Here is a 17,648-nt window from a genome sequence, read left to right as displayed (position 1 = left end):
AAAGAAATGACATGTTATGTACAATAGAACCATGATAAGAATGATTTCTGACTTTTCAAGAGAAACAATGGAGGCCAGAAGACAATGGCACATTTTTAAAGTGTTCAAGTACAAAAACGGTTAACCCACAATACTATATATATATATATATATATATAGTATATATTCCATATATATATGTATAGTAGATTCTTGTTATTCATAGTAATTATGTTCGGTAAAGTAGCCATGAACACTAAATTAACAAATACGGAATCATTGCTCCTAGGAGAAATACAGTTGGTGCCAATGAGCCTTTGCTCAAAACCTTCTCATCAACCAATCAATACATAACTTTGCTTTATGTGGGTTTCTGTTTAAAGACAAATTGTTTAATATATATTATTGATCCATTAGCATTGAACTCAACTAACAGCATTGTAACTCATCTTTGAATAAAGTTTATTTATCTAACACACGTATTTTTTCACAACCTTCTTGCTCTTAAAAACGCATACATCAAAACGGAGAATCCAGAAATGGACCTCTTGACAAAGAGCCTATATGCAGAATATTCAAAGAATCCAATTTTTAAAATGGGCAGACGACAGTCACTTCATAAACAAAGAGATACAAATAATCATAAGCACATAAAAAATATTCATCATCATTAGCCAGAGAGGAAAAGCAATTAAAACCACAATGAGATACTACTACAGACCCACCACAATGGCTGAAATTAAAAAGGTGGGCAAATACCAAATGTAAACAGGATATGGAGCAGTCAGAACTCTCCTACACTGCTGGTGGGAACGTAATGTCATATAACCATTTCGGAAAACTGGTAGTTTTTTTATAAAGTTATATGTACACCTATTCTTTGACTCTACAGTTCCATTGCTCATCATTTGTCTGAAATTAAAACAAATGTCCACCAAAGACATGTACAAGTGAGTTTATTGCAGCTTTTTCCACAATAGCTCACAACTGAAAACAGTCCAAGTGTCCATCAAGAGATGAATGGATAAACAAACTGCGGTATAGTCATACAATGAAATACTACTCAGCAAAGTAAAGAACTGCATATACATGCAAGCATATGGGCGAATATCGTAGACATCATGCAACATGAAGAAAAAGGACACAAAAAATATACATTATATGATCCTGTTTACATGATGTTCTAAAACAGGCAGAAATGTCTTTTAAGACAGGCAAAACTGTCTAAGATGACTTCGTAGTGTCATGAAGGAACTTTCTGGAGAGATGAAAATGTGGTATTTAAATAGGGAAAAGAGTTGCATGGGTATATCCATTTTTTAAACTTGTGCATTTAAGATTCATGCATTTTAGGGTACATTCATTTTAGCAAAATCATAAATAGAAATAATAATCAAGTGAGGAGTAAGGAGTAGGTAGAGGTACCAATAGAACAAGAAGAGGAGAATGTTGATGACTGTTAAAGCAGGGTAATGGGTATACAGAGGTTCCATATTTGATTTTATTTACTTTGTATGTGTTTGAAATTTTCTGCAAAATTATTTTTAAAATGTTTAAAAGCTAGAAAATCCATGGCACCTGGGTGGCTCGGCCAGTTAAGCATTGGACTCCATTAAGGCTCAGGTCATGATCTCAGGCTCATGAGATCGAACTCTGTATCAGGCTCTGCACTCAGCAGGAAGTCTGCTTGAGGTTCTCTCTCTCTTCTGATTCTGTCCCTCCTCCCACGCCCCCCCCCCAAATAATTAAATAAATCTTTAAAAACAAATTTTTATAAAAAGCCAGAAAATCCAATATTTAGGGCAGGGATGCTAAAATCAGGCCATTGTCATCAATTCGAGACACTTTTTCTATGATTTGTTAGATGTTTTATTTTTAAGTTCTTCGAAAGAAAATTATCCAAGTTGAAATTTGTTTTGTGGTCTTACCATTAGCATCCCATCGACAAATATCTCAGTGTCCACCATGTCCAGGTTCTTTGCTGAATACCTTTTAGGAAAACCCTCAAAGGTGTGGTTGTCCCTGGGAATGGGGAGCTGAGCAAATTTCTTGGGAAAGGCATCGAAGAGTTGGGAGTAAGTCATGGGGACTTCAAAGTGTCTGTTGTCTGAGGAGTTTCCCCTGAAATAAGGGCACTCAGGGAGGGGGTTACCCAGAGACATGATCTGCTCCAGCTGTTGTCGTCCTTGGATTTGCTCTGTGGCACCTGCCACCACAACCAAAGGGCAGGGTGTGTGGTTGGTTGGTTTGTTCTTGGAACTTTACAGACTCCTGTGTTCTTTACCCAAATCCTGTGAGGATAGAAAGGGATTTTTGTTTTGTCAAAGCAACTTTTTAACATTCTTAGGGCTTCCCCTAAAAGATTTTTCTGGGAGAAGTAAGGGATGAGGTCTTTTGTGTTGACATGACATGAGCATACCGCTAGCAGCTGGTTCTGAGCTCACGCTTCTTTCCCATCTGCTGTCCCCAGACCTGGTCATTCTGGAAGTAGGATGCAACCTGTAGGCCCCACCTCCCAGGGGCCATCTGGTCCTTGCATACTAAGAATCTGAATAGAAGTAGATAAGGGGACATAGATGGCTAATGTCACATTGCGTGGTCACAGTTTGGGGACAAAAGCGGTTATTGCCAAAGCCACTACCCCCAAGGTCCCTGGAGATAGTGAGAGAGAGAGGAAGGGAAAGAGGGACGGGGAGAGAGAAAGATTGGAGAAAAAAAAGAAAAGAGAAAGACTTGACCAGGCACTCAGCATAGCGGGTCTTGGTTACACGCATCGGTGGTACAAAAGGCTTATGCACACACTCAAATTTAATGGAGCAGAGACCCTCACCCTCCCTCCCCAGTGGAAAGAACATTCAGCTTTCCTGAATCCTGAATTGTCTGAAACAATGCAGTAAGGGCATCTGAAATGAAGGAGAGGGGGCATACCTAGCAATGCCCAGAAATCCTTAAAAACCAGGAAGCCTCATCAGTTACGTGGGCAGAGATTTGCTTTTTTTCTTCACACACTTAATCTCTGTTTTCACATTGTATCAGCGATTGTGGTTGCTGTAGTTTCAGCTGGCTTAAAACCATAATTCACTTTACAAAGCAAGGCATCTTTGAGTTTATCCCTTTTCCATCTGCTCTCCCTCCACTTCCTCCACCATTAAACCCCCAAATAGTTAATGAAAATTAAGTTCGCTTTTCTGGGAAGGTGGAAGGAATCAGAGAAGGGAAGGATCTAGGAGAAGGATCTAAACCCCAGAGAGAGCAAAGAAAATTGTTTCAAACCAGATCGAAAACTGTCTCTCTGGCTTCCTCTTTCTCTCTCTTTTCTTCCCCTGCCAAGTAAACCTTTTCCTGATTACAGAAAACACCTTCTTAACAGATCAAAAGGAGCGATTTTAAAGTGAGTTGCTTACTCACAAAATTCATTATGGAAATGCCTCATCATCCTTAGCTTCCCCAGCGGCCTCCCTTTGATCTGCCACTGTGGCCTTGTGTCTGTTCCCGGAGTTCATCTACATTTTGTTGGCGTCAGATTTTTTCAGTGCTTATGCCTCAGGTTTGTGAACAGCCCTGTAGAATTAGAAGAGCCAGCCCAGAGACAGGTTTTTCTCCCAATACCTTAAAACATATATATATATATATTTTTTTTTTTTTTTTTGGAAATGTCAGTAACAACACATGTTCGCTGTTTAACTCTTCCTTCTCACCCCTGCCCCCAAGAAGTCATCTTTTTTACTACTTCCTATGAAATTCACCCCATGGTGGATCTCTTGTTCACTGTAGCTCATGTCTGCAATGCAGGTTTCTTGCAGAGCTTTATTTATTATTAATGATACAACAATTTATAGTGTGCCAGCCTCCTAAACCTCAAAGTACCTTACAGATGCATAACGAAGGGAGTCAGCCTGCCGACTCTGCACTGAAAGAAGCCACCAGGCATGCAAGAAACTCCCTCCAAAAAGAGTCATTTTGCCTGTGTGGTCCCCTAGGATTGCTCGGGCTGGCATGGGTACCAGTGGTGGAGACTGCAGACGAGTGACTGGGACTCTAATCTGCAATGACATAACTTGACCTTTGGGAAGGCAGAGCGTTTTGGTCTGATTTCTGCAAATGACTTACCTGGGGGTATTTCTCTGTTGCTCAGTGTCCTGCTCAATAAAACGAATGGAAAATAACATGCTTCGTTGTACCATCTGCCTACCTCCCCCGAGTCACCAGTGGGCCAGCTCTGCCTCCCAGATGCCATTTCTCAGTTCTTACTGTCCTTGTTCTCTCTGCAGCCTTTGGAACTACTGACCATCCTGCCCTCAAAGTCTGTAAAACTCTGCCCTCTCCTGGTTTCTACCATGCTAGACTCCCTGCCTCCTCTCCTCTTGGCCATTTGCTTATTTTGTCAACACTTCCCAGTTAGGCTGTCCATTTTCTGCTCCCCTTTTCTTATCCCTCCGCAACCGTTATCAGAACTCTCCCCCTGCTAGTAATGAGGATGATGATGAAGTCAATTCCTTTATGGCTAGTGAGATTTCTAATCCCAACATTTCCATATTATCTCCTCATATGCTACAGAAATCCTTTGATCAAAGGTGGCTCACCTCATCACACCTCATTGTTCCCACTAATGTCACGTTCTGCTTGTCTGTATCGTGTGTGCTCTGTGGAGGTGGGGACCGTATCTGTCTTCGCTCACTTCGGTAACCGCCTGACCCATGGTAGAAGCCAAAGGAATAAATGGGTGTTATTGGCCTACTTTTGCAGATAATGCTGTATTTTACACATAACCCTCATATTTACAGATTTGCCCATAGTCACAAAGTGTAGGAATGTCAAATATCATCCAGGTCTCTGACTCCACATCCATTTATCTTTATACTTCACCTAAGTTGCTAAACACAGTGGAACCTGAATTTCTCTCTATCACACTATGTTAACTCACAGTCTTCATAAAATCATAGGACGGAAACAATTTATCTAGTACTGTTTCCTAGGTTTACCTGATCGTGAGTGTCTCTTGATGTATATGAGAATAATGCCAGTTTCCGGATCCCTCCCCAGTTCTGCTATATACAAACATGCAGAGGAAGGGCCTAGAAAATTGAATATTTAAACAGCTTCTCCCTCTCCATCATTCTATCCACGTCACTACTCCAGGGCTGCTGGGCCTGGCTTCAACTCCAAAGGGGGGAATGAAAGCTGTGGACCCAAAGGGACTCCACTTTACAGCAGAAACAAAGGAAGAGAGACCCAAATCTACATTTATAGGTGATTCTCACCAATAGGAGAATTTAGGAAACACCATTCAAATCAGTGGCTCAGAAAGTGTGATCTCAAGACCAGCAGCATCACCTGGGAACTTGTTAAGAGATGCAAATTTTCAGGCCCAACCCCAGACCTGTTGAATCTGAATTGAATCTGAAGAGGAGGGGGTGTGCTTTAACAAGCCCTCCAGGTGATTCTGATGCACCCTAAAATTTGGGAAGGCCATCCTCAGATACCATCTGAAAGAGGTGAGACTATTCTAATTGACAAACGGACATACCTGCCTCTTTGGTGACTCATTCCAGTGATGATCACAAGGGACCTAGCTCCCTGCTACTCTTCCTGAAGCCCACTTTTTCTTGTTCTGAGCCCAGCATTTCATAGATTTGGGGTTTATATCTCTTGGTGAATCAGATAGTTCATGTTAATATTTCTTTAAAGGTATTTTTTTAAAGATTTATTTATTTTAGAGAGAGAGCACATGCAGGGGTAGGGGGCAGAGGGAGAAAGAGTCTTAAGCAGACTTTGACTTGGGGCTCGATCCCACGAGCCAAGATCATGACCCGAAATCATGACCCCAGATCAAGACCAGAGCTGAAACCAAGAGTCAGAATATGCCACCCAGGCGCCCCTCTTTAAAGGTATTTTGAATACTAAACTGTATTGGTACTTTCGTGAGAATTTTCTTCCCAACCCTTTAATATCCAATCAAGCAATTATGAAAATGTCTTGTCTGTTTGGTCACCATCATATGCAAATATTGCTCAGCACTGGGCCTGGAATGGACAAAGAGCTCAACAAATAATTGTTAAATTTTTAAAAAGGAAATTTTTGGCTGTGGAATGGGATTCTGCTCAGAGGTTGTCAGTGGAGGACAGAATTCGCAGGGTCTACTCTTCTTGCTCTGCGGGTCAGTATTGCTGACCCTATCCTCCCTGTTTCCCGTAATGCCTGAAGCACACAACATTTGGTTCTCCCGTACCTTCTGTTTGCCTTCCTCGCCTGCTGCCCAGACTCTGGGACACTGCCTTGCCTGCCTTTTGTTTCATTTGGGTCCAATCACTCCAATTCACTGAACAGATTTCTGATTCCATTTCCCAAAGTGCAGTGACCCCATTCTCTCCAGTTCACCGTCACCTATGGGTGCAAAGGGTTGCGTGTCTCATCCTTTAACTCTACTCCAAAGTAGAGTCCTTTGGAGTCCTTCTCCATCTCCTACTTTGGAGCTGAAGTCAGGTTCAGCAGACCCAGAAAACTTGTGTGGATAAAATGGCAGGGAAGGAGAAAAGGGGTACATGCCAGCCAAACTGAATCACATGTATGTGGGTAGTCTGTTATTAACATGCATTAAGCACTTGGGCATGCTAATGCTTAATACATGTCAATAGCTATAATAGTAAGACACATCTTGAGGATATGGCATTGTGTTTATACCATCCCTGCCTGGGTAGCTATTTAACGTGGTCGGTTGGACACCTGGACTCAGGCCAGTAGGTACCCAGTTGATCTTTGCTAAGAATTGACCGCAGCTGCTACAGCCCAGGAACCTTGTAATGCTGCCCGGTGCCCAGCAGGGAGATGCAATTGTCCAGTGAATAGATTTAAGAAAAGGACTAGGAATAGAGTTTCCCAGGCAGCAGTTGAAAAGCTAATCCTTCCCTTTCTAACGACAACTACAAAAGAAAATGAAGAAAAATGCAGTGCACTGTGAGAATCGAGATGGGAAATAGTCAATAATTTATAACACTTCTCTAGCATGTTTTCCTATAAAATTTAACTAAATTGAATCGTTATTTTTATATCAGAGAATCTTCCTACCTCATAACCACATGGCTATTAGGTAGGTGCTTAGTTAGCTGGAAGACTGGAAGAAAAAAAATGGTTCTTGATGGGTTAGAGCCTTCCCATAGAGAGGGACAGGTTTGAGTCTATATGAAATGGGAAGAGAACTGCTATTGGCATCAGTACATCTAGGCTTAACTCGGGCCTTCCAAAATGGCAAGTTTCATAATATTTGATGAGTCTCAAAAGCTTTCTGAGTTTCAGTTGCTTCCTCTGTAAAACTATTCCTCCTGCACCTATTTTGAGAAAAATAAGAGGTAATATGGACATGTAGAAACGGATACTCAGGTCTTGCTGTAATAGTGCTGCATAACAAACAATCCTATGATTTTAGCAGTGTACAACATTTATTTCTACCTGGTGGAGTTTGGAATCAGCCGTGGCTCAGCTGAACTTGGCGACACATGAGCTCAAGTCAGTTTCTCATTCCATGATCCAGCTGAAGGTGTAATGGCTATCCAGGTTATGTTCTCTCTCATGGCTGTTGACTGTGATGCAAGAGACCAAGTGGAACTTTATCATGACTGTGAAAGCCTGAACTTGACACACTCACTTCAGCACATGTTCCACTGATCAAAGCAAGTTCCATGGACAGGCCCAAAGTCAGTCGGACAGTGAAGTATCCTCAGCCCATAGAGAAGCCATGGCCTGGGTAGAAGGGAAAAAAGAATTTTGAACAAATATAATCTATCACAGTGCATAGAATTATTCTGTAAGATAACATTTGGATGTTGAAGTGATAGTGATGATTACTTTGGTCTTGGTTAACAGTCTGAACTTGTCTAACAAAAGATGAGATTTGGGGCTTTGTAGAGAATAAAGCACTTAGGCACGTACTTCCACCTGATAGTTTAACATTTTTTTTTTATTTGAGCATATTTGACACACAATATTAGATTTCGGTGTACCGGATAGTTGATTCCACTCTATGTTATGCTATGCTCACCGCAAGTGTAGCTACCGTCAGTCACCATACAACACTGTTATAATATCATTGACTATATTTCCTATGCTGTGCCTTTTATTCCTGTGACTTGTTCATTCCGTAACTGGAAACCTGTATCTCCTACTCCCCTTCATCCATTTTGCCTCTCCCTCCACCCTTCCCTCTGACAACCATCAGTTTATTCTGTATATTTACAGGTCTGATTTTGCTTTTTGTTTGCTTATTCATTTGTTTTGTTTTTTAGATTCTACAGATAAGTGAAATCATACGGTGTTTGTCCTTCTCAGTCAGACTTATTTCGCTTAGCATAATACACTCTAGGTCCATCCACCCGTGTCGTCGCAAATAGCACAATCTCATCCTTTTTATGGCAGAGTAATATTTCATTGTATATAAATGTTACAGTTCTGATACTGATACAGGGTCTGATCAGTAAGCACAGCTTCTCAAGTCTTCTCAATCCCTCACAGGAGATGTGTTGGTGTTAATAGATTCTGCCTGTTCAGGAGAAGGAACTGTCAGGACCCAGGAAGCTCCAGAGTGAGGGCTTAGGAAGCCTCTTATATGGCTAGCCATGTCACATGAAAAGCCAGCATGGGTTCTTCATATAGTTTTATGAGCCGTGTCACCAGTTGTGCATTTCTACAACAGGTAACCTAATGACCAGTCATCCCACTTTTCAGTGTACTCACTGCTACTGCATGACATCAGCCAGACTGAGGGCACGTGTGATAAACCATCTCCTGTGCTACCATGCCCAGGAGGGGCGGGGCACAGAGGGCCTGGCCAGGGCTCTCTACCCATTCTACAAATGCTCCTTAAACTTGCAAGTGCTTGCAAACTGAAGGAAATGGTGGTATCTAGGACCAAAATTATAAATCTCCTTGGCCAATCAAGGGAGTGATTAGAAATAAACAGGATGAATTTTGAAGGTGACAGGGTGCAAAACAAAATTGAAATTTTCATAGGCAAGGGTGAACCAACTATGTACAAATATGACCGGGAAAGACAGGAAATCCCCATGGCAAGGCCAATGCTTATTGTGATTTTCCCAAATGACCATGATCCTACCCTAGAGCAGCATTCAGGTCCCAGCCCAGAGCCAGAATAATAAACACAGAGAGAATGCACCTTTTTTAGGAGGAGAGAGTACAGAAGGAAAAAGAGATTTTAAAAGAAGATTCTGCAATGCAATGTCCACAATAGCCAAACTATGGAAAGAGCCCAAGACGTCCATCAACAGATGAATGGATAAAGAAGATGTGGTATATATATACCATGGAATATTATGCAGCCATCAAAAGGAATGAAATCTTGCCATTTGCAACGATGTGGATGGAACTAGAGGGTATTATGCTAAGCGAAATAAGTCAGAGAAAGACATGTATCATATGATCTCACTGATATGAGGAATTCTTAATCTCAGGAAACAAACAGCGTTGCTGGAGTGGTGGGGTGGGAGGGATGGGGTGGGTGGGTGATAGACATTGGGGAGGGTATGTGCTATGGTGATTGCTGTGAATTGTGTAAGACTGTTGAATCACAGACCTGTACCTCTGAAACAAATAATACATTATATGTTTTTTTTTTACATAAAGATTTTTTTTTAATTGAAGTATAGTTAACATACAATGTTATATTAGTTGCAGGTGTATAACAGTGATTCAGCATTTCCGTACATTACTCAGTGCTCATCACTATAAATGTAGACACCATTTATCACCATATGTTACTACAATATTATTGACTGTATTCCTTATGCTGTACTTTTCATTTTCATGACTTTCTTATTTTATAACTGGAAGTTTGTACCCCTTAATGCCCTTTATTTCACCATCCCTCCCCCCCCACTTTCCCTCTGGCAACTATCAGTTGATGTTCTCTGTATTTAAGTCTGTTTTTCTTTTTTTTTTATTTTATTATGTTATGTTAGTCACCATACAATACATCATTGGTTTTTGATGTGGTGATCCACGATTCATTGTTTTCGTATAACACCCAGTGCTCCATGCAGTACGTGCCCTCCTTAATACCCATCACCAGGCTAACCAATCCCCCCTCCCCCCTCCCCTCTAAAACCCTGTTTGTTTCTCAGAGTCCATAGTCTCTCATGGTTTATCTCTCCCTCCAATTCCCCCTCCCCATTTTTCTCTTCCTTCTCCTAATGTCCTCCATGTTATTCCTTATGTTCCACAAATAAGTGAAACCATATGATAATTGACTTTCTCTGCTTGACTTATTTCACTTAGCATAATCTCCTCCAGTCCCATCCATGTTGATGTAGAAGTTGGGTATTCATCTTTTCTGATGGCTGAGTAATATTCCATTGTATATATGGACCACATCTTCTTTATCCATTCATCTGTTGAAGGGCATCTCGGCTCTTTCCACAGTTTAGCTATTGCGGACATTGCTGCTATGAACACTGGGGTGCATATGGCCCTTCTTTTCACTACATCAATACATTATATGTTAAAAAAAAAAAAAGAAGAAGATAGTAGAAGGGGAAAAATGAATGGTGGGGGAATTGGAGGGAGAGACGAACCATGAGAGACTATGGACTCTGAGAAACAAACTGAAGGTTCTAGAGGGGAGGGGGGTGGGGGGGTGGGTTAGCCTGGTGATGGGTATTAAAGAGGGCACGTTCTGCATGGAGCACTGGGTGTTATGCACAAACAAAGAATCATGGAACACTATATCAAAAACTAATGATGTAATGTATGGTGATTTACATAACATAATAAAATAAAATTTGAAAAAAAATAAAAGAACATTCTGCAATATAGACATCATTTGTTTAAACTATATTGTATCTGGTATCTATTATGTTCCTTGTACTGTGCTAGGTGCTGAAGACCCCAACATGACGGACAAGATCCCTACCCACAGGAATGTACAGCCCATCATAGTCCAGTCCGTGTGTCTAATCACATGTCCTACACATGCATGAAAACAATAGTTGCAAGACACAGTGATTATGTGCTTGAATAAAGTTTGAATAAAGTTTACCGAAGTAATGTCTGTCTTCTGTTTCAGTCATCATCAGCCAAGAGAAAACTGGAAAACTGAGGGAAGCGGGGCGGCAGTTAGAGCTAACACAGAGATTCAGATATTATTCAGGGTAAGTTGGGTCTTAGAAGAAACTAGACCACTCTGGATAGTGGACCTAGATGTCCTAATAAAATTAAAGTGAGCTAACCAGCTAGAAAAATCCAGGGGAGAATAATTATCACTTTGGAGTCTGTCTGACTTTGGGCAAGGGGCACGTTCTCAGAGGGGCCCTATGGAGAGTATGGGGATGAACGTGAAGTGCTCCTGCCCCCAAGATGCATATGGTCTAGGGGGACTGGGGAGGTGGGGGGGTGGCTTATGCATCTATCTCATCTCCCTAGTAAGCTGTAACAAGCTTGCAGAGCTTGAGCTGTGTCTCATTCCTTTTTGTACTACTTCCAGCCTCTAGCAGAGTACCAAGGCTAGAAAGAAATGATTAATATGAGAGATACATGAATAAAAAGGAATTGGGGGTGAGAAGAGTATAGATGAATCTGAAGTCTGAAATTTAGCTACAATCCTAGGCTAGGGTTGGTTTCGGAAATATATGCCCCTTGGTGCTTTGGTTCTTATCCTCACCTTTAGTGCCTCTGTAACCTGGTGAAACCATGGTGTGGCCACCATACCCCCTCTCTAGGGCCAGAAATGAAGAAAAGACATTGAAATGGTACCACGTTCCTATCGACTTAACACTCTTGTCATTTCTGTTTGTCACTCTGGGTGTGCGACCACAGGGGAAGAAGGGACAGGTGAAAGGAAAAGTAGATCAAAGCAAAGAGAAATGGTCTGGCAAGATTTGGCTCTGCTCAAGAGTAGAAAGAAAGTAAAAACAGTAGCATGGGGAAAAGCTTGAAGCTTAGAATCAAACAGAACTGGGTTTAAATCCTACTCAACAACTTACTGTGTAGGTTACCTCTCGGATCATATCTCCCTGAACCTCCATTTCCTAATATGTATGATGAATATGAGAATATCTATTTTGGAAAACTGTTGTGAGAATTGAATGAGATCATATATATGGAAGTATTTAGTCTTGCACCTGCACCTGATAGTAAAAGACTGATGTCAGATTCTTCTCCTTCCACCATAAAATAGGGGTGTTCTTCAAGTCCTAAATTTAAAAATAGAGAAATGAAGCTAATCCCATATAATGTGTTTCATAAGAAAACTTGCTCTCAGAAAAATTAAATATTAGTTAGCATGTGCTATTTCTACCCAAACCTACAAGCCACATGGCAAAAGTATCAGTAGGAGAAGGATGCGTGCATATCTGTAAACCATTAAGAGGATTATGTGAGTTAATAAATGGAAATGGTTTGAATGTTGCCTGGCACAGAGTAAAAGCTCAATTATGGTTGCTTTTGTTGATTGTTATTATTATTGTTGTTATTTTTATTGTTATTGTCATTAGTAGTGGTGGTATCAGTATTATTGGCTGAATTGGCTACACGAATTTCTTGCAAGTAGCTGACCAGTCTCATTACAGATGGATCTCAAGCTTTATAACTCAAAGGCTCAGATGGGTTGAGGGTGTCCAGGAGGGAGAAAGAGGGAAATGAATGTTTTGGCTCTGAACACCACTGTTTCTGGTACTGGGGCACTGATCCTTTTTAGGGCTACCGGGAAAATTGAACCAATATGACAGTCATTTGTGGACCATTTCCAGGGTGCCTGCACCTGCCTTAGAAGGAGGTGCTCTGGCCACTTTCCAGGAGGATTGACAGAAAATCCCAGTTAGTGGTCCAGGTTTGGGATTTAACCTTTCCACCTCTCTGAGAAGGAGGCTTTTTTTTGTTTCAACACAAGGGCAGGAAAGCTGCAGAAGAACCTTAGACGTGATAAAGCATAATTGTCAGTGCTTTAAAACACCGTTGTCGCTATTTTACTTCTTTGACCATGACTCTTTCATTATCAATGGTGTGCATGTGACCCCTGTTTCTACATGTGCACGACATGTGGGAGAAGGCTGTTGCAAGACTCATTTCCTCACAACTAGAGATGAAGAGGGTAGATCTCCCCATCTCTTTGTCGATGCTAGCAGCCATATTAGAACTATGTCTCCTGATAAGGCTCCATAGCTCCAGGAGATTTGCTCTCTTTTTGGTAGTCATGGCTCATGAACTGCCATGATCTTAAAGGAGTTTTAGCTGTAAGGGAGAAGGAAAGGGAGCAGGCCGAGAGATAAGGCTTTTTGACCAGTTCTCCAGACTGCTGCAAGAATAAACAGGATTCGGGCACAGTAGCTCAGATTTCCTCACAACGGAGGAAAAGCAATAAGGAATGGAGATGATGGATCTTGCCCCCCCACCCCGCCCATCTTATTCATCTCTACCCCTCCCCGGGAAGGTGTATCTGTAGCTAAAACTCTTTACCCGGGCTCCAAAGTGTCCTTGAGGTATGAATTTGAAACCAGAGCTTCCTCTCCAGGGTTCACGTGGAAGCAAAGGACTCTGACAAGGACACACATCCAAAAGCCATTTTAAAAATGTGTCCTCATGTAAGATCTCACAACAGCTTAATTCAGTTTGAGAAAAACTCAGGTTGGATATCAACAGGTTGACAGCTTAAGTCAGTAGAAGGGAGTTCTCAAAGCTCTAATGGCGTCACCCCAGTTCTGGAGAGCAGAGTTCTGAGCCCCAATATTGTCTCTGGATGGCAGCTGCCTCAGCCCTCAGCAGCAATGAGCTTTGTGTCATGGTGTTAGCAGTGTCTCGGCCAAGGCCACATGGCCAGGCAGGAGCCATGTTCCTGGGGAGGTGGGACCTGGTGTGAGCATTGGATGTGAGTCCATTTGCACTGAAACAAATTTTCCTCTCTGCTTCTTTAGCTATTTGCTCTGTCAGCAACTTCACACGTGGCTTTGGCTCCTAAAGCTGGTCATCAAAAGATCACGATCAAAGAGTACCCTTAGCACAGAGTACGGACCACCTGCCTAGAAAACGCCTCCATGGGCATCCTCCCCCTCCCATTCCCCGTGTCCATAGTGTGCCACGATTTCCTATTCTTCTCTCTGATGAGAGCTCCAGGCATCACTCTGTGTTATTAGATTTAAGTAGCCAGGTCAACAGCATGCATCGCCAGCCCACCTCCCAGCTGGGAGGGCTATTGCTGAGTCTCTTTTATACTTGAGGTTTTCATTTCACCTCATGTCTTCCTCCTTCCAAGGGCAGTGGCATTAAGGATCATTAGGGTAAGGCAGCTGAGAACATGAAGCAGGGCTGATCATGAAACCAAAGACTAAATCTCCATGCTCGCCAGACCTGGCATGACCTTGTCTACCTCTGGGCTTCTGTGTGTCTGGAAAAAAGACTCCTGCTTTAAAGCAGTTGCTCCCCAGTGGCGGGGGAGGGGTGGGGGTGTGGGGGTGGGGGGACGGGCGCTGCTGAGATCCGATGTGCTGTGGCGTTAATGCTCTGAATTTACAAAAGGCTGTTTGTGAAATGCCCCATAGCTTTATTTCTCTCCCCTGGATACATGAAATCTTGGAAGGTCCAAGGATGGGGCTGCTATTAATAGAGTGAGACCTCAACTAATTGCAGAGCATGTACTGCAATACCGTCTTTGATACTAGAAACTACATTAGCAGAAGTAGAAGTAATATAGAGACACATGGAGGCATTTAGGATGTCAAAAAGAGGGAGTTATAAAAATAAATTAGTTAAGCTAGCAACAAATGAGCTGGAAATGTAAAACATGCACTGAATCTCTTGGGTCAAAGGTAGGGAAGGGAAGGGAAAGGGATTGCTTTAAGTCAGGAGAGGGGGGAGCCCAGCATATAAAGAAAAGAAAAGGGGGAATGGCTGCTGGAGGGTTTGGAGAGCGGAGATCTCTCCAAAGGGGAGAAAAAGCTTGAAGACAGAGGGAAAGCCAGAACCAGATGTGCCGACAGGCATCACACAGACATGTCTAAGCCCTCAGTATCTGGGAAGAAGCTTCCAGCAGCCTCACCTTGCCCAAAGACTGACCCATCTTACCCATGGAAGTGGGAAGAGATGGAAAAACCCATTCTGAACCCCATGCAAAGGACAGAATTCGCTGGACCTTCAGGACTGGCTTTGCTGACAGGGCTCTCTCTGCCTTTGCCCCTCTTATTCCTCATTTTGAAGGTTGTGTGCGCACACACACACACGTACACACACACACACACACACACACACACACAATACGAATGTCCCTCTCAAAAAAAACCCAAACAAACAAAAACAGCTACTTTGGGGGAGGGGCTAGCAGTTTATTGGAATGTGTAAGAGTAGTAGGTCTTTGTTAAGAGATGGTTTTTATGGATTTTCTTAGTTTTCATTTTCCCTCCTGAAAAAAAAGTATGTGATTCATTTTTATTTTTCATTTTTTTTCCTTTTTACTATAGTAAAAGAAGTAGAATTGTAGTTTTGGTTCATTATTTGCCCAGATGAATTGATTAACTTCCTATTGTACATCAGTCGCTGTTGATCCCATTATTTAGAAGTTTTCTGGCGCACTGGGAAATCTGGGGGGAAGGTTCAGATGTGATCTACCCCCAATGCCTCATCCCCCTCCTGGCTGAGATCTGAGTATACTTTCAGAGCTTTGTGCCACAATCATAGACGAAGATGTTAAATGCACAGGCCTGGTTAAGTGACACAGTGACTGAAAGTCTTTTCACCTTGATCAGTCTGTCAGTCAGCAGGGTTAAGTAACTGAGAGAAAAATTCCTTTTAGTTGGGGGAGGGCTTGTTTGGAGCGTCAGGGTTTCTAACTGAATTCCTGAAGGAGGGATGGGAGGTTATGTCAAGTGAGGGGAAAAAGTGAAGAAAGATAGATCAAGGATGCTACGATTTTTGTCATCTTTGCTCCTTGTCCAGGAAGCAGACAGATAGAAATTGTGGCTAGTAGCATTTAATTCACATACTCCCATACTGCATTATTCATACAGCTCTGTGTTTTGTTTTCATTTGTTTGGTATTACAAGCCGAGTTCATTCATTCAACAAATACTTGTTGAGTGTCTATGTATGAGCCATGGTGACAAGGTAGGTCTTGTATTATGCACTTTTTGACAAACATATAAGTCTTTTTCTCAGTGATTTTGTTGGTAAGAACAATACTGTGAATGAATATAGATGTTTAGATGAACACAGACAGAGGATAATTCTCCAGGATCATGTACATAAACTCAGAGAATCCCTGATTTATCAAGGGCATTAACAGTCATTTGTCCTGTTTTCCTATCTGATACATGATCTCACACTAATACGCCATTAAATATGCTCCCTGAATGCTTTCCATAGCAAAGAACTTACTATCTATCAAGACTACCATCTTATGGTGCCTGGGTGGCTCAGTGGGTTGAACCTCCGACTCCTAGTTTCGGGTCAGGTCATGATCTCAGGGTCCTGGGATGGAGCCTAATGTCAGGCTCCATGCTCAGCAGGGAATCTGCTTGAAGATTCTCTCCCTCTGCCCCTCCCCCAATGCACACGTGCGCGCTCACTCTCTCTCTCAAATAAATAAATAAATATTTTTTAAAAAAAGACTACCATTTTAATGGTGGCTCTGATTGTTACACAATTCTTTCTTATGTTGAGCTAAAAGTTCTCTGTCAATGGCTCCCTTCACTGGATCCCATTTTTGTTCAACCACGCTATCCAGAATGTCTAATGTTTTTTCCCTCAGCAGCTCTTCCTTTATTGGAAGATAATCCTCGTGTACTTCCCACCATCAAGTCTCTTCTCTAGATTCAACATGCTCTATTCATTCAAGAATTCTATGCATATCATGGTTTTCAACTTCCTTTGCCAACCTTGGTGATTTATCATTTATCAGCTATCTTCTGAAAGTGTGGCAAAAATATTCCAAACATAGTTTCTCACCAGCTTAGGTGTTAGTGGGGCTTAGTCCCCTTGTTTGGAATATTCCTCCTTTATTAATGCAGACTAAGTGTGTATTTGATTTTTTGGATGCCTCCTTACATGGTTGGCTCACAGTAAGTTTACAGGAAATCATGGTTCCCAGGTTGGTAGTGATCACACCTGCTGCTCTTGAACCACGTATTTGCCATCTGTACACATGCACTTACTTTTTGGACTCCAACACAGGTTCTTTTCACTATGAAATTTCATCCTGTTAGAGCAAACACATTGTTAATACCTGGTTGAGATTGGGAGTCTTTCTTGTCATCAAGCACAATAAATATCTCTCCTAGCTTCATCTGCTGGTATGCCATGACCACCATGTCATCTACATCCTTGGGCAACTTATGATACCTGTTGACTAGGACAAGATTTCAAGAGAGACTCCTTTATGAGGAAATCAAACCGTCAATGAAAACAACCTAAAGACCCTTCTCCATTCTGTTCCCTGACCAGTTCCAGACTGAGCACTGAGCATATGAGTCAATGTTGGCTCGATGATAAAATAATCTGACAATTGAAGACCAGTGCAACTATTTTACTTTGGCAACCCAGTTTGTGATAAATTATACCTTAACCAGTTTGTATCAGATTTCTTTCACGGATTAGGTCTCTTTGAAACATGTTGGTGCATACACCCAAGATTTCTAATAAAATGGTTGGTTCCAATGATTCCAAAGTTACTTCCAGGTATGA

The sequence above is a fragment of the Halichoerus grypus genome, chromosome 4, assembly GCF_964656455.1.
Source record: "Halichoerus grypus chromosome 4, mHalGry1.hap1.1, whole genome shotgun sequence".
Lineage (NCBI taxonomy): Eukaryota > Metazoa > Chordata > Mammalia > Carnivora > Phocidae > Halichoerus > Halichoerus grypus.
This window is presented reverse-complemented; position numbering follows the sequence as displayed.